Source organism: Scyliorhinus torazame, chromosome 10 (assembly GCF_047496885.1).
Source record: "Scyliorhinus torazame isolate Kashiwa2021f chromosome 10, sScyTor2.1, whole genome shotgun sequence".
NCBI lineage: Eukaryota > Metazoa > Chordata > Chondrichthyes > Carcharhiniformes > Scyliorhinidae > Scyliorhinus > Scyliorhinus torazame.
The window spans coordinates 48414911-48442357 of NC_092716.1; the positions used below are offsets into that span (position 1 = coordinate 48414911).

The 27447-nt window shown below is 50.4% G+C and overlaps 1 long non-coding RNA gene across 1 annotated transcript in view; it reads right to left on the bottom strand.

The window, feature by feature from the left end:
- Positions 1–27447, bottom strand: part of LOC140384816 (uncharacterized) — a 1322501-nt gene that overhangs the window by 899826 nt on the left and 395228 nt on the right. The window contains exon 2 of the long non-coding RNA XR_011933146.1: positions 14187–14245. This is a non-coding gene — a long non-coding RNA (uncharacterized lncRNA). The remainder of the gene's footprint in view (positions 1–14186; positions 14246–27447) is intronic.

Sequence of the window (27447 nt, forward strand, 5' to 3'; positions counted from 1 at the left end):
CCGGCCGACGCGCACATCCGCGGACCTGCAGCTGGGAGTGCAGGTCCGCGTATCGGCAGCCGGTGCTGTGTGGAGCACTCCGGCACCGTGCTGGCCCCCTGTGGGCCACGGAATCGCTGGGCCAAGAGGCACGTTGACGTCGGCGTGAAACACCCCGGTGTTTACGCCGGTGTCAACACTTAGCCGCGTTTCTGGAGAATCCTGGCCAAAGTGCCTGATCTTGCCTACATGTGACTCGAGATTCACAGCAACATGGCTGACTCTTAAAAATGCCCTCTGAATTGGGCTAGCAAACAACTCAGTTCAACTCAAGAATGGAAAAGATATGCTAGCCTAGACAGTAATGCCCACATCCCATAAATGGATATTAAAAAAAAGACAGAAAATAAGAGCACCTGCTTCTGCCTTTGTTTTTAGGTGTTAAACCTTGCACATGTATTTCAATAGCACTAATCTGGGACCTCCATAACCATGGTAACCAAGCCACACAGGTTTGTTGGTGGGCAGAATTGTAGCAGATCACACAACTCCATTAATTTTTCCATATTACCTCGAATTGAAGAGTTCAAAACATAATAATTTTATAAAACCTCACATTTGTGACAATCTTCTTCTGTTCAATTCCCAAAGCATTTGAATCATAGGCATTTGAGGGAGAATAGGATGGATTTTCACCAAAATCAAAAAGAGGAAATAGTCAATGCAATTTTCTAACTGGTTCAGGCATTATGTTGTTTCAGCTTCTTATGCCAAATGAGTTTTCAGATCACTTCTGATGCAACTTATATGCAATTCCAAGGTGTGCAGCAGCCAAAGGCAAACTGTAACTTCATTTTCCCATCAGGGAAGCAGGTATCAAGATGATATCAAGAGCAAGGAGGATAAAAGCCACATTTCACCAATCCATGTTGCACACCTCCCCACAGCATGTATTTAGAATCTAAAACAGAGTGAGCGCAATAACAAATTAAGAAACTAACCATCACTAATTTACCCCAACGAGCCAAATACCGTCCATTGTTGTAACTAACCAGCTTTGTGCTACAATAGAAATCTTGCATGCATTGATCACTGAAACCTCAACAACTTTTCATAACCTACCCACTTTGAACAAACTTCACCTCACATCAATGTTCAAATTGCCAAAAAAATGTTTTGTACTCATGCTAGTCATGGAGGTCAAGTGAAAAAATTAAATTATGCACTTAACTTCTTTGGCATTACCCCCGGGAAATGCCTTTAGATATATGCAGGTGAGGGCTTTTGTGAGGCGACAGGTGAGGGAATTCCCGTTGCTCCCGGCACAGGAAATTCAAGACAGGGTGATCTCGGGTGTATGGGTCGGGGAGGGCAAGGTGTCGGAAATACACCAGGAGTTGAAAGAAGAGGGGGAAGCGCTGGTAGAAGAGTTGAAGGGTAAATGGGAGGAGGAGCTGGGGGAGGAGATGAAGGAAGGTCTGTGGGCTGATGCCCTAGGTAGGGTTAATTCCTCCTCCTCGTGTGTCAGGCTCAGCCTGATACAATTTAAGGTGGTCCACAGAGCGCACTTGACGGGGGCGAGGTTGAGTAGGTTCTTTGGGGTAGAGGACAGATGTGGAAGGTGCTCAGGGAGCCCGGCGAACCATGTCCATATGTTTTGGTCATGCCCGGCACTGGAGGGGTTCTGGAGAGGAGTGGCGGGAGCAATATCTCAGGTGGTGAAAGTCCGGGTCAAGCCAAGCTGGGGGCTAGCAATATTTGGAGTAGTGGACGAACCGGGAGTGCATTCTGGCCTTTGCGTCCCTAGTAGCCCGGCGAAGGATCTAGCTAATGTGGAAGGAGGCGAAGCCCCCCAGCCTGGAGGCCTGGATAAATGATATGGCTGGGTTCATAAAGTTGGAGAGGATTAAGTTCGCCTTGAGAGGGTCTGCGCAGGGGTTTTACAGGCGGTGGCAACCGTTCCTAGACTATCTCGCGGAGCGTTAGAGGAAGGTCGGACAGCAGCAGCAGCAACCTTGGGGAGGGGGGGGGGGGGAACGTCCTGAGAGGGTGGATGAGCAAGAGATAACATGAAGGGTTGGGGAAACTGGCACGTACGGGTGAGGGCCAGTGTACAAAGCTGTGTAAATATATCATTTTGCCATGTATATATCTTGCTCTGCGCGATTTCTCGTTTTTTTTTGTGACGGGGGGGTTATTGTTTGTAAGGGAGAAAAATTGTGTTAAAAAACTTTAATAAATATATTTTAAAAAAACAAAAACTTCTTTGGCATTACATCAGTAGAAAATAATAGTGCGTTTTTGTATCTGTTTGCAATTTTGAGATTACTCTACAAGGAAGATCTGTTTTGGGGAAAGTTATTGAACAGAGCAAGTTGCTCAACCCAAGTCAAACATGTGAAGTTGCCAAGACTTAAAGCAATAATAAAATAAATATATGGAGCTTGTGTATTGGACCTAGATATTTAATATTGTGGCCACAACTAACATGTTGTCCAGATGTGTAAATTCATTTTGCTGAGCCTCATGCAACAATGGCTAATGTAGACTTCCATGATTTGAGAATAGACAATTGTTTTATGTATCACTGTGGCTCAGACTGTGATGGTCTGAAAAACCATCTTTATATCTATGGAACTTAAAATGTCCCCATTGTGTAACAAAAGACATTGGGCAGGATTCTCCGCCCTGCCGCACCAGCTTTCTGGTGTGGTGCGTCCCTGCCAGCAGCAGGATTCTCCTTCCTGCCAGCCAGCCACTGGGGTTTCCCATTGTGGGCCACCCCAAGCCGGGTGTGGGTGCGCACCGGAGAATCCCGCCAGCGGAGAATCCAGCCCAATTTGTTATAAAATATTTTTTTACATGTTCAGGATATTTCAGCTTTTACTTTAATCCCCTGTGTATGTCCATATCATTCATTTAGCTTTCTGCAAAATGCAGTTTGAAGTGCATTTTTTACTTCCTGGTTTGCAGTTTGTGATCGGCTGCTTATCCCACTTGATGATATCACTGTTGCTGGATACCTATCAATCCCATGACTTGGCACCAAGTTCAAACTAACGTCGGAAAAGGGAAAAGCCATTCCCACCACAGATCGCTAGCTCTTGGTTGACACCTTTTCTCAAGGTTAGCAGGCTTTGTTGCACTATTGACTGCAAAATCTGAACCCATTCCTTTTCCTAGTTTGAAAAATATTTTTGTGCAATTGAACAGGGAAACAGACCTTTATAAAAAGGGGCCGCAAATAAACATAAATCTCGATAAAAGCTATGGAAAGGAATCATTATACTCTACAAAAAAACGTAACTTATGGGCACGATTCAGCAGATTTGAGTTGAAGTCTGCTGAACGGTGCACTTAGGGGGATGTTTCCCGACGCTGAAACATCGAGCTATTCAACGGCACTTTACTGTCTTTTTGGCCTCAGGCAGATTTGCTCCGCCAAGGACACGTTCTCTCCGCATATGCGTGGGTTTTCTCCAGGTACTCCGGTTTCCTCCCACAGACCAAAGTTAGGTGGATTTGCCCTAAACTGCCCCTAAGTGTCCAAAGGTTAGGTGAGGTTACAGGGATAGGGTGGGGATTGGGTTTGTGTAGGGTGGTCTTTCAAATGGTCGGTGCAGACCCGACGGGACGAATGGCCTCCTTCTGCACTGTAGGGATTCTATGACACAGTTGGAGGGATTGTGTGCTGGCGGGCTTCACCTCTCCCCCCCACGCTCCAATCTGGAAAGGCCCTCCCAGGCTCAACCCCTGGCAATGCCAACCTGGTACTGCCAGCCTTGCACCTTCGTAGTACCCCTGGCATGCTGACAGTGCTACCTGGGCACCCTGGCAATTATTGTGGACCTGTACTAATCGGTACCCTGGCGACGTCTCCCAGGAACGGCCATTGAGTACCGAGCACCGGGTGAATCCAAAGAATGCATATGAGCCGTTTGATCTGGATCTCACCCTGCGAGAGCGAAATCCAGATTGCAACGCCTCCCGAGATTCAATGGATTCTCATAAGACGTTTCAAGCATCGCGAGATTCAACAGCCTCGTCCCGACACCAAGTCGGAAGCCATGAGGCCGCTGAATCATGCTCAATATGTCCGTCCAAGAATCAATTCATCTTTTATAATGGGTGCACAATGGACAGCACATAAACCAAACCCCATTTTAATGTTTTAGTTTTTAAATGATTAAGTACTAAAATGACAGATATAAAATTGTGCAACAATTAAGTCTGAACAAAAGTGATATAGACAGAACTTTGAAATACAGTAAACTAGGTTTCTGCCAATTTAGTAGTGCATACTTAAATTCTTGTTGGACACTTCAATCTTTATCTCAAATCATCTTAAAATTAATGTTTTCTATCTAACTTTACCTTATTTTCAGAAGTGCTTGAATCCCACATAGTTCTATGGATCCAGGCATCTCTATTGCCTTGGTCAAGTGAGCATTACTTACATGCAGGTCGGAATTCTGTGTTGGCTGACGCCGAAATCGGGGCGTGCAATCGGGCGGAGAATAGCACCCGACGCCGAAATCGCAGTGCTCCTCCGCCTTCTCGAAAATGGCATCATTGCGCCGCACACCGCGTGTCGTTGCAACCGCGTTCGCATTTCATTACCGGGCCCACCCGCGATGCACCGCCTCTGATGGGCCAGGTCCCCGACGGCGCGGTCCACATGTGCTCGCAACAATCGTGAACCTGGCGTGTTGGCTGCTGAGAGAGAGGGAGAGCGTACGGACTGTGTCCAGCGCCGCCATACATCGCCGACATTTGTCCCGCTGGCCGGGGGACTTCTGCCAGGACTGGGGGAGTAGTGGGAGTTGGCTAGGAGGTGGGTTGTGGGGTCAGGGTGGACGGGGGCGTGGTCCAGCACAACCAGCGCCATCTATTCGGCCGCGATCGGTGCGTGTGTGGGGGGGTGGGGTATATAGTCTACGCCCGGCTGCAGCTTGTCAGCCCTGCGGGTGTCCATCATGGATGCGGCGATTCCCACACCATTTTTCGTGTGTCCTGCTGATGTTCCACGCCTCGCCTCGGTGCAGGTGTGGCGCCGATTTTACTGACATGGAACTCCAAGGATCCTCCGTTAGCATCAGCACTTAGATTTAGGAGCGGAGAAGCCAGCCCACAATGTTTCAGTGTGGATTTAAGCAAGCATCATAATCCTTTTTTGCCTGCCTTCCACACATTTGCACTTACAGTAGGGGCATGTTGCAGCAATCTGGTGGGAAACTTGACTACAGAACAACCGACGCCTACAGCACAAAGATATTCCATTCAGCCCATCATGTATTCATAAATTCTTTGCTATAGCGATTCAAAATTAATGGCACTAACCAATTTTCCCTCATTTACTTCAAGGTTCGATGATCAATTTTAGTGCCGCTCCAATTAGGCTGTCGCAACGCAGTTTACGAAACAGATTTGAGCGAAAATTGATTTTTACCGCAAGCCACTATTCAAAATCACAAATGACATTGTAATGATGACCATGATGTATTATTCCACCTCAGCCTCTTTCAGCCTTTGCCGAGAAGGGGCAAACTATCCTCCTTCAATGGCCCTTGTCCAATTCACTGGTAGTGCCTTTGTTTGTTTCTACTTTTATCCATTCAATCATAACCAGAGCATCTCCAGCAACACTTTCCACTCACTCCTACCCAAAATTATTAGCTGGAGTCCCTCAAGGGTCTACCTTTGTCCACTACCCACATCCGCCCACCCACCTCCAGCTCATTTACATGATTCCTGATGTTGACATCATCCAAAGGGTCAACGACCACATAACAATATAAACTGACAATATATAGCCCCATCACTCCACCATCTCTCTCAGTCCTTCCAGTGCCTCTGTGTCCTCTGACACCCAGTCTGGGATGGAGATGAATTTCCTTCAATTTAAGACGGGGGGGAAACAAAGCCACTATTTTCAGCGACACCTTAAATCACATACATGAATGTACTCTTGGCGGAGAACTACAATGTTCATCACCAACAGTGGCTCAGTAGCAATGCTAATGATTGAGCTGACATATTTGCTAGATTGCGCCTGTGGCAGGTGATGGAAGAGTCAACTGTAATGATATGCATATAGACAAGTTAGTGAAGGGTTAATTATTACATCTCAGTGTAAATCAAACACTAGAGGGCGCCACCACTTCTCTGTATTTAACTCAGACCCTGAAGGAATTCTGGGAGTAGCACAGGAGAAAGCATGGTGAAAGCATCAGAAGAAGATTAGATTAGATAGAGTTAGCACAAGGTTAGATCATAGTTTAGTTAGTGACTATTTAGATTATTGAGTACTGTAAGACAGATTCAATATTACTTTATGTTATAACTTGCCTACTTAGGATTGGCTGGGGACTAATGACTATCCCACAATCCTATGGGAGTATGAACTTCCCCAATGAGGGGGGCGGAGAAACTCCTAGTATAAATAAGCTGGCCAGTTCAGGAACCAGCAGGAAGGAGAAGGTAGCAAGGGAAGTTACTGCTACTGTTATGTATATATCGTTATAGTAAATAAACGTTATTATTTTGTATCCTTAAAACTCATGCTGGATTCTTCGTGGCCCTTACAAAACTGGCGACGAAGGTAAAAGTGAATAGCTGTCTACACTGCTGAAGCTACCTCCCTGGATTTTTGTTGGATACAGGTTGGAAGTTGTTTTCTATTATACCATGCCTCTGTACGGACGTTTGGATGTTTTTGATGCTGCGCTGGAAAGCTGGAACCAGTACACACAACGGATGCGTTACTATTTCCGGGCAAACAATATCACTGAAAACGAGCGCCAGGTAGTCATATTGCTCACCGCCTGCGGGCCGCATACATTTGGGGTGATTAGGAGCCTTACGTACCCAGCTGCGCCGGACACCAAAACGTTTGACGAACTTGTGAATATAGTGGGGCAACACTTTAACCCAACCCTGTCCACGATAGTCCAGCGTTACCGGTTTAATACCGCTGAGAGGACCCCTGGAGAATCCCTTGCTGATTTTTTTATCCAGGCTACGCGGGATTGCGGAATACTGTGACTATGGCGAGACCTTGTCAGAAATGTTACGCGACCGTTTGGTTTGCGGTATTAACATTGCAGCAACCCAGAGAAAGTTGTTAGCGGAGCCAACATTGACTTTTCAACAGGCAATACAAATAGTCTTGTCCCGAGAGAGTGCAGAGCGAGGAGTACAGGAGCTACAGGGAATGGAAGTGCATGCCTTGGGGCGCAACCCTTTCTGCCCAAAAACGTCCCCCCGCACTCCTGCGGTACCTTGGGCGAGGCAACGAACGGACCGACGCCAGTGGCCATCGGACATTCCTCCCCGAAGGGAGCCTTCTCCAGAGCCAATGGAGGAGGAGCCATGTCCGTATCAGACTTGTAGGCGCCGACCCCGTCGCGGACGGCGGTCCTGGGGACGCCAGAGGCGCCGTCGTTCCGACCGAAACTGGGACCAGCCCAGTGGCCATAACTGGGACCAGCCCAGAGGCCGTACCTTCCATGTGGATGAACCTGCGGCGACCACTCCTGAGGACGTGGAGACGGAGGACGACTGCCTGCAGCTGCATTGTGTGGCAGCTCTCCGTGTGGCCCCCATTAAGGTGACAGTACGGGTCAATGGCCACCCGCTGGAGATGGAGTTGGATACTGGCGCAGCGGTCTCTGTGATCGCCCAGAGGACATTCGACCGCATCAAGCAGGGTATACAGACCCTTACATTAACTGACTCACAGGCCAGGTTGGCCACCTACACGGGGGAACCACTGGACATTGCAGGAACTACAATGACCCCTGTTTTGAGGAGTTTACCACGTGTGCCTGTCTACCTAGATGTCGTGTTGATTACAGGGACGTCGGAGCAAGAGCATTTGGAAAATCTGGAGGCTGTCCTTAGACGCCTTTCGGAGGCTGGAGTCCGTTCACGTCACACAAAGTGCGTATTTCAGGCAAAAGAAGTAGTCTACCTAGGTTATCGGGTGGACCGCGAGGGTCTGCACCCCATCGCAGAGAAGGTGCGTGCAATTCAACATGCCCCCACCCCGACTGACACTTCGCATCTTCGTTCTCGTAAACTATTACGGGAAGTTCCTCCCCAATCTGGCAACTACGCTGGCCCCCTTGCACCTGCTGCTAAAGAAAAATCACACCTGGGTTTGGGGTCAGCCGCAAGAAACCGCTTTCCGGCGGGTAAAGCAACAATTGTCGTCGTCTGGGTTACTAACCCACTATGATCCGGGAAAGCCTTTGCTCGTCACATGTGATGCATCCCCGTATGGTATTGGGGCTGTCCTGTCCCACAAGATGGAGAACGGGGCCGAGCGACCGATAGCTTTCACCTCCCGCACATTGACTGCAGCGGAGAAAAAGCGCAGATCGGGAAGGAGGGCCTGGCAGTGGTTTTCGCGGTGAAACGCTTCCACCAGTATGTGTACGGCCGCCATTTCACTATCGTGACTGATCATAAGCCCCTGCTGGGACTCTTCAGAGAGGATAAGCCAATACCGCCCATTGCTTCTGCACGGATCCAGCGCTGGGCCTTGTTGCTTGCTACATATGAGTATTCTCTGGAGCACAAACCAGGTACGCAGATAGCAAATGCCGACACACTGAGCCGATTGCCTTTATCGACTGGCCCCATGTCGACCCCCACGACCGGTGAGGTGGTTGCAACCCTAAATTTTATGGACACCTTGCCTGTCACGGCATTACAGATCCGTGAGTGGACCCAGACGGAGCCAGTCCTGTCAAAGGTTCGGCACATAGTCCTGTATGGTGGGCAGCATAGACAGCTCCCAGGCGAGTTGCGGGCATTTTCCTCCAAGCTGTCAGAGTTCAGCGTGGAAGACGGCATCCTCTTGTGTGTGGTTGTCCCGGAAAAAGGCCAGGAGCTGATACTAAGAGACTTGCACAATGGGCATCCGGGCATGACCAAGATGAAAATGTTGGCCCGGAGTTATGTCTGGTGGCCAGGCCTCGACACCGACATTGAGAAGGTGGCCCAAAACTGCTCCATTTGCCAGGAGCATCAGAAGCTTCCGCCGGCCGCGCCCCTACATCACTGGGAATGGCCAGGGCGGCCTTGGGCACGCTTACATGCAGATATCGCAGGCCCTTTTCAGGGATCCATGTTCCATCTACTAATTGACGCCCAGTCCAAATGGCTGGAGGTGCATAAGATGCAGGGGACAACGTCCTGCGCAACAATTGAAAAGATGCGTTTGTCATTTAGTACGCATGGCCTCCCCGAGGTGCTGGTCATGGATAATGGCACTCCATTCGCGAGTGAGGAGTTTGCTAGGTTTACAAAGATGAACGGCATCCGCCATATCCGCACTGCCCCTTACCACCCGGCTTCAAATGGGTTGGCAGAGCGTGCAGTGCAAACATTCAAAAGAGGCCTAAAGAAGCAGTCTTCCGGATCAATGGACACGAGACTGGCTCGCTTTTTGTTTACGTACAGGACCACCCCCCATGCAGTGACTGGGGTAGCTCCCGCAGAATTCCTAATGGGCCGAAGACTTCGCACCCGCCTTAGTATGGTCTTCCCGGACATTGGCGCAAAAGTACGCCGCACACAAGAACGGCAGGGACAGGGATTGTCTCGGCATCGTCCGATTCGGCAGTTTGCGCCCGGTGACCCAGTATTCGTGCGGAATTTTGCTGGTGGTGCCAAATGGGTTCCTGGTGTAATCCTTCGCCAAACGGGCCCTATATCTTACCAAGTGCAAGCCCAGGGTCGTCTCCAGCGAAAACATGTAGACCACGTCTGGTCCAGAAGATCATCCCCTCAAAAGATTCCCCGCCCCCGGAGCTCATTTCAACAGCCGCAGAGACCAGAGACAAGGGAAGGTAGTCCTCAAAATCTTCGACTGGTGCCTCACTCGAAGCCTGCGCAGGTCGTTACGGGACCGAATGGAGATAGAGACGCTGACATGATGGAGGCAGCAGACTCTAACTCCGAGATGGAGACACAGGATGCATCAGGGGGAATCCTCGGGTCCACAGGCCGTGGATGTACAACCGCGCCGTTCATCACGGAAGCGCCGGTCTCCGTCTCGTTACACGCCGCCTGATCCAGCGTCGCGTGCAACTGGCGTCCGGCCTGCGGCCAAACGAGTTCGACGCCTTCCTTCGCCAGGGTCTTCGGTGGATTCCTTGGACTTTGGGGGGGGAGGGGTGTTATAACTTGCCTACTTACGATTGGCTGGGGACTAATGACTATCCCACAATCCTATGGGAGTATGAACTTCCCCAATGAGGGGGGCGGAGAAACTCCTAGTATAAATAAGCTGGCCAGTTCAGGAACCAGCAGGAAGGAGAAGGTAGCAAGGGAAGTTACTGCTACTGTTATGTATATATCGTTATAGTAAATAAATGTTATTATTTTGTATCCTTAAAACTCGTGCTGGATTCTTCGTGGCCCTTACAAAACTTTATTATTTTGCTATAGCTCAGTAGAGTGTTTGAACTTCACTTAATTAATAGTTTTATAATAATTAGTTTTGTTTCAATCTTTTGATTGGTGAATTCTTTGCCATCAACACATCAGATCATTCTGGAACAAAGGACAAAGAATATAACATATTACCACAGATGGTTATGTAACATCAACAAGGGGGGGAAACCTGCTTGACATCAAGGCAGCATTTGACCAGGTGGGGCAGCAAGGTACTCTGTAAAACTGAATTCAAAGGCAAAGGCAATCAGGGGGAAATGCTATATGGGTTGGAGTTATACCTTATGCAAATGAAATAAAAACTTAAAATGCTGGAAAATCCAACAAATCTGGCAGCAGCAGTGGAGAGAGAAAGAGTTAACATTTTGAATCCATATGGCTCTCCTTCATGGCCAGAGAGATACTGTTCAAGACGGGGTGGAGCAGCAGGGGCAAAATAGATGGTCAGGGATAGGTGGGAGCCAGGAGAGAGTTGACAAAGGTTTAATGGTACACAAGACAAAGGAAGTGTAATGGTAGTGTGAAAGCTTAAAGAAGGTGCTGATAGTGGGGAAAAGGTAGCAGAGTGTGTTGATAGCACAAATAAGGGTCAGCGTGTGCGCATGTGTATGTGTGTGTCCGTGGCATTGGAAGTGAAAATGGACTCAAGATAGAGGAGAGAGTTCATGATCTGAAGTTGTTAAACTCAATGTTAAGTCCAGGAAGCTGTAACATGTCTAATCGGAAGATAAAGTGCTGTTTCTCCAGTTTGTGTTGAGCTTCACTGGAGTCTTGCAGCAGGCCAAGCACCGACATGTCTGCAGGAGAACAAGGTGATTTCAAATAACAAATCATGGACTTTACAGTGCCATTTGGCCCATTGAGTCTGCACCGGCCCTTGGAAAGAGCATCCGACTTAAGTCTAATCCTATTCCCATAACCCAGTAACCCCACCTAACCTTTTGGACACTAAGGGACAATTTAGCATGGCCAATCCACCTAACCCGTGTGGGAGGAAACCGGAGCACTCGGAGGAAACCCAGGCAGACACGAGGAGAAAGTGAAAACGCCATACAGACAGGCACCTGAGGCCGAAACTGAACTTGGGTCACTAGAGCTGTGAGGCACCAGTGCTAACCACTGTGCCAGCTTGCCACGCTAAGTCGTGATCGTGCTTGTGAATTGAGCAAAGCGTTCTGTAAAGTGGTCAATCAGTCTGTGATATCTCCTCAGTGTATAGGAGGCCACATTGGGAGCAGTGAATACAGAAGACCAAGTTGAAAGAGGTGCAAGTGAAACACTGCCCCACCTGAAAGGAGTATTTGGGGCCTTGGACAGCAAAGAGGGAAGAGGTACAAGGCCAGTTGCTGCACCTTCTTGGATTGCAGGTTGTTGTTGGAAGGGAATGAGGAGTAGAGGATAATGGAGGAGTAGACCAGGATGTTGGAAAGAAGCAGCCCCTATGGAATGCTGACAGGGGAGGTGAGGTGGATGTACCTTTAAGAAATGGGTGTTTATCAAATATCTGCAGTGATGTCAGTGTGTGGGTGGAGCTGGGCCCGGCTCTGCTTTTACTTTCGTTTTGAGCTGGCAGCTGCAGTGTGTTTAGTTTCATTATCAGAGTTGGAGAGCTGCATGTGAGCCAAGCAGATGTGTGTATTGATCTTTCTCTCTACAAGCTAAAGAATGTCTTCAGCTCATTGTGATTTCAAAGTAATAGCTGTTTTTGTAGAGAATTTAAACCTGCTGTCTTTATTTAAAAAGGGTTTAACTTATGGATGCTGTTTGGGAAGTTATTAAGGGGGGTTGTCATCATCCTCCATCCCATGGACCAGACCCGCTGTTTCTGCCAACCCAGGGTCCCCACCCCTTGTGCGGCAGGTATGCATGTATTACGGAGGGAGCTGCAGGTGGGGTATGGCCAGGGGGAGGGGGGGTGCAGAGGGGGATGCGGTGTCCGTGCCCCTGGCCAGTCTCCCCCCTCCAGCACCACCCTCACCCCCCACCCCTACCCAGTTGGTGAAGCTGGAGGCAATCAGAGTGTCCCGTGCCCGTTGGCCCTGGTGCAAACGTCATGCGGCCTCCTGTACCTGCCTGGGTTCCATGTCCCACCCACCTCCTCCCCCTCCCCCTCCCCCTCCCCCTCCCCCTCCCCCACATCCTCCTCAGCGAACAAGGCCTGGTCTTCCATCTCCTCCTTCAGCACATCGCCCCTCTGCTGCGCGATGTTGTGGAGATTGCAGTAGCCCGCCTCGCAGCATCATACTAGAGGGTCCCTCCAGAGCGGTCCAGGCACCTGAACCACATCTTCAGGAGGCCAGCACACTGCTCGATCACAGGCCTGGTCGCTATATGGGTGTCTTTATAGCGGCTCCCCACGTCGGTCTGTGGCCTCCGCGTAGGTGTCATCAGCCACGACCGCAGTGGATAACACATCTCATGCCGGGAGGGGTGGCGTCTCAAACATGTCAGGAATCGCTGAGTTATGCCAGGATGAAGGCGTCGTGCACACTGCCCGGGTATCGGGCATAGATGTGAATGATGCGCACCTAATGGTCACATATCAGCTGCACGTTCATCGAGTGGAACCCCTCTTGGTTTGTGTAGAGCGGTCTATTATCTGCATCCCGTGGATCAGCCCCTGGATCTGGGGCATCCCGGCGATGGCGGCTAACCCTGCTGCTCAGGCATCCTGGTGGGCTGGGTCCACATTGAAGTGGATGTATTGAGCCGCCTGGACATACAGGGCCAGGAATCCGAGATGGCATGGATGCACCTGTGGACTGAGGTCTGTGAGATCCCAGTCAGGTTCCCACTCAGCGCCTGGAAGGATTGGATTTGTTTATTGTCACGTGTACCGAGGTACAGTGAAAAGTATTTTTCTGCGAGCTGCTCAACAGATCATTAAGTACATGAAAAGGGAATAAAATAAAATACATAATAGGATAACACAAGGTATACAATGTAACTACATAAGCACTGGCATCGGATGAAGCATGCAGGGTGTAGTGTTAATGAGGTCAGTCCATAAGAGGGTCATTTAGGAGTCTGGTGACAGTGGGGAAGAAGCTGTTTTTGAGTCTGTTCGTGCCTGTTCTCAGACTTCTGTATCTCCTGCCCGATGGAAGAAGTTGGAAGAGTGAGTAAGCCAGGTGGGAGGGATCTTTGATTATGCTGCCCGCTTTCCCCAGGCAGCGGGAGGTGTCATGTTCTACATTAGAAATGCCATATAAATGGCAAGTTGTCACCGTTTACAGCCACATGTATTTTCCATTCATTATAAAAAGAGGGGAAATTGTTGAAGTAAAATCCATAGAAGTATTTGAAATTCAGTATTATATGTGCAGCAAAATTTCATGTCCAAGGCAGCCAATGGATTTGAATAAATATTGATTTATGCAAGGTTTCTTTGAAAAAGACAAATCAATCTTGACATTGAAAGGTCATTTCCAAGTTAGGAACTTATGAATCTTCACATTTTTTCACTGGAATACAAAGAATTGTTACAACTAAAAAATTGTGCCTTGTCCTTCGCTTCCTGTCAACTCAGTACAGGCTTATTCTCAATAACTTTTTTCACATCAGTCTGAACCTGGAATGTATTTTAAATATAGAAATACACACTATTTCATCATAGTCCAATCCATTCAAGAGTAATGGTACACCTTCCCATGAAAAAAGAGAGTCAAAAGAAAGTTCTGGGCTCGAATAACCTTGAGGCTTCGGTTGAGGAAATGCTTTTGCCAATGCAAACATAGGCTTACCCCAAAACAGCACGCCATCGCTGCAATCAGCTGCTGCTACTTCAACTTATCCTTACCAGCTGTAATGAGAAAGTGAGACAACATTTACTTTAATAAACTCATAGAGGCCTTTAACAAGAAGCCAAAAGACAACAATAATTTATATACAGACAATTGTGCCAATCCTATGAAGAAGGCTTTAATGACTCTTGATTTTTGAAACAGAATACACATTTGGTTTGGCTGTGAAAATTGCATGTGTGGTTCTGTAACTTTTCTACTGTTACATAGGTACTTGTACCAACAATGGCTGTGGATCTGCACATATTGCAGGTAAGTATTTGAGCAAAGTTCATTTCTTGTCAAACAACATGATTAGATGTCTGCAGAGCCTACTGAAGACATAGAAGGGTGTTATTTTGCGACTCTCAGCATTTTGTTCTGAAAGTGATTATTTACATACTTAAGGCAGGAACAAGCACTTGCAATAGCATATCAGAAGCATCCACCCCACAGAGGGAGCAAATCATCCTGCCACTCCAATTGATCAAATGAATAAAATCTTGCAGGCCATTTGTTGAATGGAAAACAATCTGTCAAGGAACTACTGCTATTTTTTTACTGATTTGTTTTTCCTTTCCCATGTTCAAAATAGAACCTATTCTTGCTCTCAGGGTGTGCAAGTCCCATCAGGCCCCGCAGAAGCAAGGAGGGACAAAAATTCCAAAATCACCTGGGAACAACATTAATCATAGAAGAACCATAGAATCCCGCCAGTGCAGAAGTAGCCCATTCAGTCTACACCAGCCTCCCGAAAGAGCATCCTATCTAGACACACTCGCCTACCCTATCCCCGTAACCTCACACAACCTTTGGGCACTAAGGGACAATTTAGCATGACCAATCCACCTAATCTACACATCTTGGACTGTGGGAGGAAACCAGAGCACCTGGAGGAAACCCATGCAGACACCGGCAGAACATGCAGACTCCACAGACAGTCACCCAAGGTTGAAATCTAACCCTGGTCCCTGGAGCTGTGAGGCAGCAGCGCTGTCCACTGTGCCATTGTGTCGCCTGAGTGTAACAGGGGTGGACAGGAGTAACACTCACACCTCAATTGTGCAATTCTGTGTGGGAGGTCTGTCGTAAAGAATATGGCGTGATTTAACCATCACATTGTGCCCGACACAGATCTGGGCTACCGGTTAAATAGTGTGAAAGGACAAAATCGAGATACGCGTCAGACGCAAATCAAATTGCTATCCAACCAGCCTGCTAATGATGGCAAGTTCCGAACTCACCAAAATATGGGCAGCATATCATTGTCCCCCAATTAGCATAAATTTTCATCTCATTAGTGAGATTGAAGTCAAATGTAATGGCTACATGGGAATTAACCGGTACCCCTGCGAGAAATCGCGTGGTCACCATTTAGTGCTCCTTTTTTAAAAACGTGAAGTTGCCGCAATGGCTGCAGGATCCAAGGAGGTGAGTGGCCATTTGCATTTTGGGGCATACAGCTCAAGGGCACTCGGGGCGTGGGGGGGGGGGGGGGTGGGCAGGACGCTGAAGCCGCTGGGCTTGGGGGAGGGGGTGTTGAGGGGCTTCTCGTCTGTGAGGCCATCAAGCCATCTCCAAATATTGTGAACACCCATAGCAGGGACAACTACTGCTGCTGCCTGTCTGTCCTACTTCCAGCACAGAGGCCTGTCCTTAGTTACATGCTGACGAACATTTTAACTCCCTTAATAATAATAATCATAATAATAATAATCTTTATTGTTACAAGTAGGCTTACATTAACACTGCAATGAAATTACTATGAAAAGCCCCGAGTTTCCACATTCCACCGCCAGTTTGGTTACACAAGAGGGAGAATTCAGAATGTCCAATTCACCTAACAGCATGTGTTTTGGGACTTTGACTGTGAGCAACCTCTAGCTTCACAGCTGAAGGTTATGGCTAATAAAGAATTGGCCTTGTTTTTTGTGAGAGCACTTCACAGCTGCAGGTCTGTTTTTTGCTTGCTCCTGCTTGTGGCTGCAAATGCCTGGAGGCTGCTGTTGCTGTTTCCTTCCTTTTTGCCGGAAAGAAGGACAATTATTTCTAAGAAACCTGGGTCCTGGAACACTGGGCTCAGGGGGACGTAGGAGTTCAGAAGGCAATCCGGTTTGAAGCAAGAAGATGCTGTGGGACCTGGTGCACCACATTGATCCAAATGGGCCACCTGATTACGCTGCTGAAGAAATGCTTTTACAGATTGCTGATGCTTTTGTTGCTGGTGTTGCGAGTGCTGCATGTAACATCACTGCAGGTTCAACATGCTGGACGTTAAGGATGTTCAACTGCACCTCGAGCGCCAATAGAATACGTGGATTTGGTTCCAGTGAGATTGGGACTTGTGGGGGGGCCTGCACCGCTGCGGCTCATGGACGGAGAATGACACTGATACGTGGAACAAGTAACACATTGATGGGCAGATCATTTCTACGACAAAGTTCTGGACATGATAACACACTCCTATGAAGTTACTGTGAAAAGCCCCGAGTTTCCACATTCCACCGCCAGTTTGGTTACACAAGAGGGAGAATAGGTTATCCTATTTCTCTTGAGGAACCTGCGAGGTGTGATACTTTGTCTTCGTTTTTTTTTTGGAAAAGTGGTGACGATTCCTTCCTAACTAATGGTTCGTGTGATATGTGGAATGTTATGTAGTTGATTCTCAAATCTTTGTTACAATTGACCATTTAATATTTCTCAAGCGCCTGCAGGTTGTGTTTGCTGTTTTTTCCAGGATGCAGAGCTTGGGAGGCTGCTAGATGGAGACCAGGAGGGATGTCCTGTTCGCATAAGGGACATTGTGGGTTAGCATTCGGGCAGCCAGTGCTGTCTGGGACGAGGTGGCTGTGGCTGTGCGCGCCGGAAATGTGACCAGGAGGACTGGCCTCCAGTGCAGGAAAAAGGTCAACGACATACACTGGGCAGCACGAGTGAGTAGACACCACCACCATCACCGACCCCCCCCCCCACCCCCCACCCCCACTGCCTCTCCCGTCAACCCCCTGAACCCTTCTGTCCCAAACACCCCTTCCACCACTGTGAACCACAGATATGGCTAACAATGCCCTCTGTGTCTCTTCAGAAAAAGCTACCCCACAATCGCTGGGAGAGGGCCCAGACTGGCAGAGACGTGCCAGACATAAGAATCCTCACCTCCTTCGAGGCACGTGCCCTAGAGGTGACTGGTGTGGCCAAGGACAAAGGTCACCAACGCGGGGGCTGGCGGACACCGCAGCGGTGAGGAACACCCAGGCCCCACCCAAACGACCTGTCAAACGTGAGTTGTTATTGCCTTACTGACCGACCACATGTCCATTCTCCCGCAGGTCCTTCAGTCGACGGCGCCAGCCCCTCCCAGGTGGCCCCTTCTCTAGCCTCCCAGGAGAACACCTCGTAGCAGAGCACCAAGGATGCCACCATAATAGTCGTATCACAGCTGTCATCCCCACTTTCCACCTGCGCAGATACACACACCTTGATGAGAAATGTTAGTGGTCAGACTTCTGCAGCACAATCTGGTGAGCACTACACAGATGATGGTGTACATCAGGTGGAGGCAGGAACCCTGGTGGCATGGCTATGGTTGATCCACCAACAAATGACACAGAGCCCTATGACTACATAGGATGCCCGCCAGGGACATCGAAGGCCATGGGATGAGGTAGGCAGCTGGCTGCCTCCACCCCAGATGTGCATCCTGGGGACACACCTAGATGTAGCGATAGAGCTAGGAATGCAAAGCACATTGAGTATCACTGAGGTACCGGAGGAGGGGGGATGGGGTGGGGGGGTAGGTAGGGGATGAAGTGAGGGGGTGGGGGAGGTACCTTCGGGAGAGTATAGAATTGGTAAATACAATAAACACACTTGTGCACAACCAGTATGATGCCTCTGTCACTTCCTACGCAATGCTGGCCGACCTCCGAACCCTTGGCCCATCTATACATGCATCACCCCATGCAGATGGTGAGCGAGCATTCAGCAAACAGGCAGGGGTTAGACTATAGCATAGATTGAGGAGACCCGGTGCTTAGCCCTCTGTGGGTTATCATCACCCCCTGCCCTTGACAGTGACCCGCTGACGGTGCCGACACAGTCCTAGGACCCTGGAGTGATGTATCACATACCTTGGGAGGGTGGGAAATGGGAGTGGGGGGTTACGTACAAAATGAATCCGGCGTGTCTGAGGGTCTCTCTGGCCCTCTGGGTGTGCCGGATCCTCGTCGCTGCCGCCTGTCCTGCAGCCTCCGGTTGGTCCTCAGGTTCCTCCCCGGCCTCATCCTCCAGCCCCTGCTGGTCTGGCGACACCTCACCTTTTTGGTCCTCGTCCTCCTCCTCAGTGTGGCCACATGTTCCTCATCACCAACTTCCAGCTTGTCGCCCCACTGCTCTGCGAGGTTATGGAGGGCACAGCAGACCACCATAAAGCAGGCGACCCTCCAGGCAGTACTGGAGTGCACCACCGGAGCGGTCAAGGCATTGGAATGGCCTTTTTAAAAAAATCTTTATTGGCATTTCCCATATTTATAAACAGTTGTATTTCTACACATCACATTTTTCACGCCCGCGCTAATTTCCTTTATTATACTGATGCGACCATCAATTCACACGAAACCAGGAGTAGAAGTAAACTGTGGCTTTAATCAACTAGAACTGTGCCTGCCTGCGACTGATCTGTTAGTGGGAGCCGCCTACAGGGCGACTGCTCTTTATACCTCCCCTCAAGGGGTGGAGCCAGGGGCGGAGCCCACACAGGCCCCAACATGCTACATCATAGGTAATACCTTACAATGGTCCATAGGTGGAGCCCACATGGGCAACAGCGTAATACAGATATGCACATGGTGAATTGTTACAGCAATACATTCACCACATTCACCCCCTGTTAAAAAAAATGAAGTCCGGCGGGGGAAAGGGTTCATAAGTTCAGCCTGTCCGGCGCACGGATTGTGCGCTGTGATCGCCGAAGCTCTGGTATCGCAGCTCGCCCGGGTGTCAAACTCAGCCGTGCTGGCATCGGTAGTGAAGTCGCCGGTGCGGGCACAGACGTGGACTCCGGGAGCGTGTCTTCTGGGGCTTCATTCCTGTGGGTCGGTGAAGGGGGACTGGCGGGCGGGAGGGGGTGCGGGTGCCATGTAGGGGTGGGGCCGCTGGTCAGTGTAGGTTGGGTGGGGTAAGATGGGGTGGCGGTGGTAGTGGAACCTGCGGGTGCCAGGTCCCGGAGGGAGACTGTATCCTGTCGGCCGTCGGGGTGTTCGATGTATGCGTACTGGGGGTTGGAGTGTAGGAGCTGGATCCTCTTGACCAGGGAGTCGGACTTATGGCTCCTGACGTGTTTGCAGAGCAGGAGGGGCCCAGGTGTTTTCAGCCAGGGCGGAAACGAGGCCCCGGAGGTGGATTTCCTGGGAAAAACAAATAGGCGGTCATGAGGGGTCTCATTTGTGGCCGTGCAAAGTAGGGACGTGATAGAGTGGAGTGCGTCAGGGAGGACCTCCTGCCAATGGAGAACTGGGAGATTCCTAGACCGTAGGGCCAGGAGGACGGTCTTCCAGACCGTCGCGTTCTCCCTCTCCACCTGCCCGTTTCCCCTGGGGTTATAACTGGTAGTCCTGCTCGAGGCGATGCCCTTACTGAGCAGGTACTGATGCAGTTCGTTGCTCATGAATGACGAGCTCCGGTCACTGAACGTACGTGGGGAAACCAAACAGGGTGAAGACACTATGTAGGGCTTTAATGACGGTGGCCGCGGTCATGTCGGGGCAAGGGATTGCAAAGGGGAAGCGGGAGAACTCGTCGATGATGTTGAGGAAATATGTGTTGCGGTTGTTGGAGGGGAAGGCCATTTGAAATCGATACTGAGGAGCTCAAAGGGCCGGGATGCCTGGTAATTGCAGCTTCGTGCACGGACTTTGAGGTCGCGCAGGTACTCTTCCAGTGATTCCCCGGGACGCTGGCGGCGAATGGTGAGGAGATGCCGCGCGTATACCTCGTACATGGGCCTTATGTAGATGCGCTTTAGCATCGCGAGGGCGTCTGCGTAGGTAGAGGCTTCCTCGAGTTGAACAGAGATTCGATGGCTCACCCATGCGTGGAGGAGACACAGCTTCTGTTCGTCGGTGACGGAAGGCGAGGAGGAGATGGCGAGGTAGGCCTTGAAACAGCGGAGCCAGTGAGAAAAAATCTCTTTCGCCTCCGCGGCCTGCGGATCGAGTTCCAGTCGGTCAGGTTTGAGGGCCGATTCCATAGAGGCGTTGTAGTTGATTAAATTGATGCGACCATCAATTCACACGAAACCAGGAGTAGAAGTAAACTGTGGCTTTAAACAACTAGAACAGTGCCTGTCTGCGACTGATCTGTTAGTGGGAGCCGCCTACAGGGCGACTGCTCTTTATACCTCCCCTCTAGGGGTGGAGGCAGGGGCGGAGCCCACACAGGTCCCAACATGCTACATCATAGGTAATACCTTACAATGGTCCATAGGTGGAGCCCACATGAGCAACAGCGTAATACAGATATGCACATGGTGAATTGTTACAGCAATACATTCACCACATGTACAGAAACGTTTAGTTTGTCCTTCGTTTAACTGACCCTATGTGCATTTCGTTGCCCTCTGGATCAGTGTATGGTTACTCCCCCCCCCCCCCCCCCCCCCCACCCCCTTTGGCTTCGGCTGTGCTTTTCTTTTATTAGCCCCCCCCTCATCTCTCGTGGTTTCACCACCAACCTTCCACCTCCCCCCCCCCCCCCGGGTTGCGCAGTCTTTTGGTACCTCATCTATCTTGGTGTTTTTTTAAAAATTGGAACCGCCTTTTGAGGAGCCGATGCACCGCTCAATCACAGCCCGGGTAGCCACATTGGCCTCGTTGTACCTGATCGCCACTTTCGGTCTCCGGTCTCCGGCCTCCGGGCTGGCATCATTAGCCATGTCCTCAGCAGATTCCCCTTATCCCCCAAGAGCCAGCTGCCCATCCTGGGGTGCTCCTCGAAGAGGCCGGGGATGACCAACTGCCCCAGGATGTAGCTGTCATGCACACTCCCCACGAAGCATGCACACACATAGAACATAGAACAGTACAGCAGAGTGCAGGCCCTTCGGCCCATGATGTTGTGCCGACCACTTATCCTAATCTAAGATCAACCTAATCTACACCCCTTCAATTTACTGCTGTCTGTGTGCCTGTCCAAAAGTCGCTTAAATATCCCTAATGACTCAGACTCCACCACCTCCGCTGGCAGTGCATTCCACACACCTACCATTCTCTGTGTAAAGAACCGATCTCTGACATCTCCCCTATACCTTCCTCCAATCATCTTAAAATTATGTCCCCTTGTGACAGCCATTTCCACCCTGGGGAAAAGTCTCTGGCTAGCCATTCTATCCATGCCTCTCATCACCTTGTACACCTCTATCAAGTCACATCTCTTCCTTCTTCACTCCAGTGAGGAAAGCCTTAGCTCCCTCAACCTTTCTTCATAAGAGATGCCCTCCAGTCCAGGCAGCATCCTGGTAAATCTCCTCTGCAACCTCTCCGAAGCATTCACATCCTTCCTATAATGAGGCGACCAGAACTGGACACAATATTCCAAGTGTAGTCTAACCAGGGTTTTATAAAGCTGCAGCAAAACCTCGTGGCTCTTAAACTCAATCCCCCTGTTAATGAAAGCCAACACACCATACGCCTTCTTAACAACCCTATCAACCTGGGTGGAAACTTTAAGGGATCTATGTACGTGGACCCCAAGATCCCTCTGTTCCTCCAAACTTCCAAGAGTCCTGCCTTTAACCCTGCATTTAGCATTCAAATTTAACCTTCCAAAGTGAATCACTTCACATTTATCTAGGTTGAACTCCATCTGCCACTTCTCAGCCCAGCTCTGCATTCTGTCAATGTCTTGTAACCTGCAACAGCCCTCGACACTATCTACAACTCCACCAACCTTTGTCTCATCGGCAAATTTACTAACCCACCCTTCCACTTCCTCATCCAAGTCATTTATAAAAACCACAAAGAGCAGAGGTCCCAGAACAGATCCCTGCGGGACACCACTGGTCACCGACCTCCAGGTGGAATACTTTCCATCCATTACCACTCGCTATCTTCTTTCGGCTTGCCAATTCTGTATCCAGACAGCCAAATTTCCCTGTATCCCATGCATCCTGACTTTCTGAATGAGCCTACCTTGGGGAACCTTATCAAATGCCTTACTGAAATCCATATACACCACATCCACTGCCCGACCTTCATCAATGTGTCTCATCTGCCCCTCACAAAGCCATGCTGATTCTCTTTAATCAAACTGTGGTTTTTCTAAATAATCATAAATCCTGGGCGCGATTCTCCACTCCCACGCCGGTTGGGAGAATCGCCTGGGCCGCCAAAATTTCCGGGGACGCCGATCCGACGCCCTCCCGCGATTCTCCCAAGAGGCGGGAATGGCCCGGTCAAGTTTCGCAGGCCGGAGAATCACCGGAGACACCCAAAACGGCGATTCTCCGGCACCCCCGCTATTCTGAGGCCCGGATGGGCCGAGCGGCCAGGTCAAAACGGCGGGTTCCCCCCGGCGCCGTCCACACCTGGTCACTGCAGTCGTGGGCGGTGCGTGAACACTGGGGGGGCAGCCTACGGGGGGGCGAGGGGGGATCCTGCACCGGGGCGTACCTCAGATGTGGGGTGGCCCGCGATCGGTGCCCACCGATCGTCGGGCCGTCCTCTCTGAAGGAGGACCTCCTTCCTTCCACGGCCCCGCAAGATCCGTCCGCCATCTTCTTGCGGGGCGGATTTGGACAGGACGGCAGCCACGCATGCGCGGGTTGGCACCGGCCAACCCGCACATGCGCGGATGACGTCCGTTATGCGGCGCCGGCCGCGTCATCTATGCGGCGCCGCTTTTATGCGGGCGACAAGGCCTGGCGCGGGTAGATGACGCGGCCCCGATACTGGCCCATTGTCAGGGCCTGAATTGGTCGGGACCGGGGCCGTTCCGCGCCGTCGTGAACCTCGACGCCGTTCACGACGGCACGGCCACTTCGGCGTGGGGGTGGAGAATCCCGCCCCCTATCTCTCAGAATCCTTTCCAGTATTTTGCTCACCACAGACGTAAGACTGACTGGTCTGTAATTCCCAGGGATTTCCCTATTCCTTTTCTTGAACAGAGGAACAATATTTGCCTCCCTCCAATCATCCGGTACTACTCCAGTGCAGAGGACGCAAAAATCATTGCCAACGGCGCAGCAATCTCCTCCATGCATTATCTTCATCTGGTGGTCGCACCCGAGTTGTTTGTTGAGGGAGTGGAACCCCTTCCTGTTAACGTAGGGCACTCCCAGATGTCCCGGTGAGCGCAGGACAACATGCGTGGCACCTATTACTCCCTGGACCTGGGGCATCCCAGCGATGGAGAAGAAACCTGCTGCCGAGGCACCTTGCTGGGCTTGAACCATGTCAAAAAGAATGTAGTTTTCTGCAATGGCATACAGGGCATCTGTGACCTGTCAGATACACCTGTGGACTGTGGTTTGCGAGATACCACACAGGTCCTTGCTTGAGCCCTGGAATGATCCTGAGGTATAATGGTTCAGGGATGCGGTGACCTTGATGGCCCCCGGCAGCGGGTGTCCTCCTTCTCCAGGTGGTGCCAGGTCTGAGAGGACATGGCACAGGTGTCACACCATCTCCTTGTTGAGGCGGAGCCTTCTGCAGCATGCGCTGTCCATCATCTGTTCGAAGATGTTCTCGCGACTCCTGTACACTCCTGTACACCCGGGCCGATGCGAGACTCCCCCTCTGAATCCCTCCCTCGCCTGATTGGTAGCCGGGTCCTCAGGGTGTGGGGCAGGGTCCAGTACATGGGCTGCCACCTCAGGCATTTGCAGACTCTGCTGCTGCCGCCGTCTCCGGCATCTGGCCGCCCGGACTATTAAGCAGCACCACTCGGGCAAGTTGTGGGTCCAATATCTCTGCCATAGTGTTCAATATCTGGAACGAACTGGGAGAGGATGTTAGGCTGGCACGCAGCGGTGCTCCCACCCAGAGACCCTCCATTTCCCTATTGATCCCCCCTACCCAGAATGCCCAGCCCATGCAATCCCAGCCGCAGCGGGTCCAACTTACCAGATCCCAAGACCATGCACCCCGGACACCTGCTCATAACATCACCTGGACCAGACGCTGGTCCTCTCCCCGTGGCACTCGCCCTCCCTCCTGCCATGGACATGTTCCCGGAGGTGTGTCCCATTCCCTGGGTGTTTGGATGTTGGCTGCTGCATGTGTGGTGTTGCCTCCCGCATTGTTCAGGCACAGTGTCCAGCCACAGTGCCCATGCATCATGGTCTGATTGAGATGCTAGGCAATGGCTACATGGCCCGCCCACCCTCGGGAATCCACTTGGGTTGTGTGAAGTTCCCGCTTAGCCATGACTGCCAATTCCGTTAGCAATAGCCTGCAGCCGCACGGCCAGAGGCCTCGGCAGTCGGTAGGGGTTAGGGGTGGTTGGTGAGGCAGACTGGCAAGGACAAGGGTTTCCCCCGGAACGGGTACACATGTTCAAGGGGTTGGCAAGATGGTACCGCGAGTGGTTACCCCCCCCCCCGCAGCACCTCCTCCCCTCCCCCCATGCAGCACACCCCTGCGGAGGGTGCCTCTTCCCCCCCCCCCCCCTCATCCATCTGAGGGTCCCACACCCCCGCCGAGCACTGGGAGGGGGGGTGCAAACCCAGCACCCCAGGCTCTTTGCCTGTGAGCAAAGATGGCTACTCATCTCCTCAGCTCAGAAGCCCTTCTGCCAGGTTCACGTTTTTAAAAAGGAGTACTAATCGGCACCAGCATGACCACTTGCTGGGGAGGCCAATGAATGACTAGCTGGGGAGGCTGTTGGATAAGGGGTGGCTCCCATTAATTATATGGAAATAGGGCTTAAGTGGAGATAATTGGTTTCTCACCACGCCACGGCGAGACCCCAATTTCGGCCACAGGAGCGGGTCGGTTGTATCACAAATTATTTGGCGCCTGGCACAGTTATCATTTTTGGCCTCTCTCGCTATTCACCGGCCTCATTTTGCTTGAGCGGGAGCACACAAGGCCGGAGAATCGCACCCTGTGTGTTTGTTTGCTGCCGCCTCTTTTGCTTCTGTAGCCTGGAGCAAGGAACGGGAGAATGTACAATGACCTGCTACCAGTGCTGGAGAAGAGGATGGAGTGCTCTTTCTTCAGGCTTGCCCTGCATCGGTGTGACTTTTCTGTATGATTGTTCCCACCTTTAAGGGTCTACTGCTGGGGGCTGCAGGAGGGGGAGAGAGGGGCCGACAGCTCTGACACTTAGTGAGGGTGTTGAAAAAATGCTTTTGCAGATTGCTGGTGACTTTATTGCATTGTTGACTGTTTCGTGTTTCATGTCTGGGGGTTGTGCGTTTGTTTGCTGCTGCCTCTTTTGCTTATGTGGCCTGGAGTGAGACCTGCTACCAGCACTGGAGAGGGGAGAAGGGGTGCTCTTTCTCTCTTCTGCCGTGCCTTGCGTCAGTGTGACTTTCCAATGTGATTATTCACACCTTTGAAGGTCTACTGCTGAAGGCCATGGGAGGGGCGCACTGCTTTGAACGGGCCACTTGATAAAGATGTTGAAGAAATTGCTGGTGACTCTATTGCATTGTTGACTGTTTCATGTTTCATGTCTGGAGATTATGTGTTTGTTTGCTGCTACCTCTTTTGCTTCTATGGCCTGGAGCAAGATATTTCATTGTGTTGTTAACTATTTAATGTTCCAAGTATGTTTAGTTTTCCATGTGTCAATGCACTGTTGCAGCTTTGTGTTTGTACTTATATTTTGTACTAAAAGAAGTGGAGCGGTGATTTTTCCTTGTTGGTTCATGGTTAGTGTGACATATGGATTGTTGAGCAGTTGTTTTCATCTTTTTGCATAAAGGTGCTGTTGCCCGTCTAATAGACAAAATATTCTCAAGTGGTGCTGCAGGTTGTGTTTACTGTTTGCTGCTGCTTGTAGCTGCAAATGTCTGGAGGCTGCTGCTGTTGTTTCCTACTTTTTGTGGAGCCTGAAAGAAGGACAATTTTTTTCTAAGATGTCTGGAACTTGTAACTCCGGGCTCAGGTAGCCGTATGAGTCCAGAATGCAATCAGGTTTGAAGCCAGAAGATGCTGGCTTCACTGATCCAAATGAGCAACTTGATGAAGATGTTAAAGAAATGCTTTCGCAGATTACTGATGCTTTTGTTGCTGGTGTGGCGAGTGCTGCATGTAACCAGCGCGTCACCGTGGGTTAAACACACTGGAAGTCAAGGATTCTCAGCTGCACCTTGAGTGCCAGTGGAATATGTGGATGCTAGTATTAGGCTCCGATGAGATTGGGCCGTGTGGGAGGGCTTGCACAACTGTGGCCTCTGGACGGAGAATGACACTGATTCGTGGAATAACCAACAAGTAACGCATTGATAGACAGGTCGTTTCTACAACAATGTTCTGGACATGATAATATATTCTCAGGCTTATCCTCCATCCCTGCGAAGGGTGATACTGTGGGTTGTTTTTTTTGTGAAACTGAGCTTTGTATTGGCACCAATGGAGAACGGTGAAACTTCCTTGTTGTTTAATGGTTAGTGTGATATGTGGAATGTTACGCAGTTGATTTTCAAATCTTTATCAATGTTGACCATTTTGCCAATAAAATATTACTCAAGTGGCTGCCCATGGGTACGGGTGCCATGTCTCAGACGATGATTATTGCATTGCATTTCAATCAAACTTTGAAGCCTGAACACTTTGACTGAACTCTAGAAGCATCAGCACCATAGAGGCAGCATACAATGATCAAACACTCAAAATCTGGACTGCAGCACTGGGAATATCCTCGTGACCAAAGGGTGAGTGTGTGGATCAGGGGACGGCACCTGAGCAAGGCCTCCCTCATGCTCCCAGTGGAGATCTGGAGTCTAGGGCCCCTGCTGTGGCTGGACGTGAGTGAGTGGAGCTGGTTTTTCCAGCAAAACTTGCTTGGTGGATGACACTCTGAGAGAAGGCAGGACACTTATGGGTGGGATAGGGGGGATTTCAGGGTCCCAGGGTGGAAGTCCTAAATGATTATCGGTTTCTCTCCCTCTCCGATTTGTTACAGAGATCAGGATGCCTGGTGTTGATGATCCTGCAGAGGATGCCCTCATGGTGCTGGTGGCAGCCCAGGCGGTCAGATGCCGGAGAAGGCAGCAGCA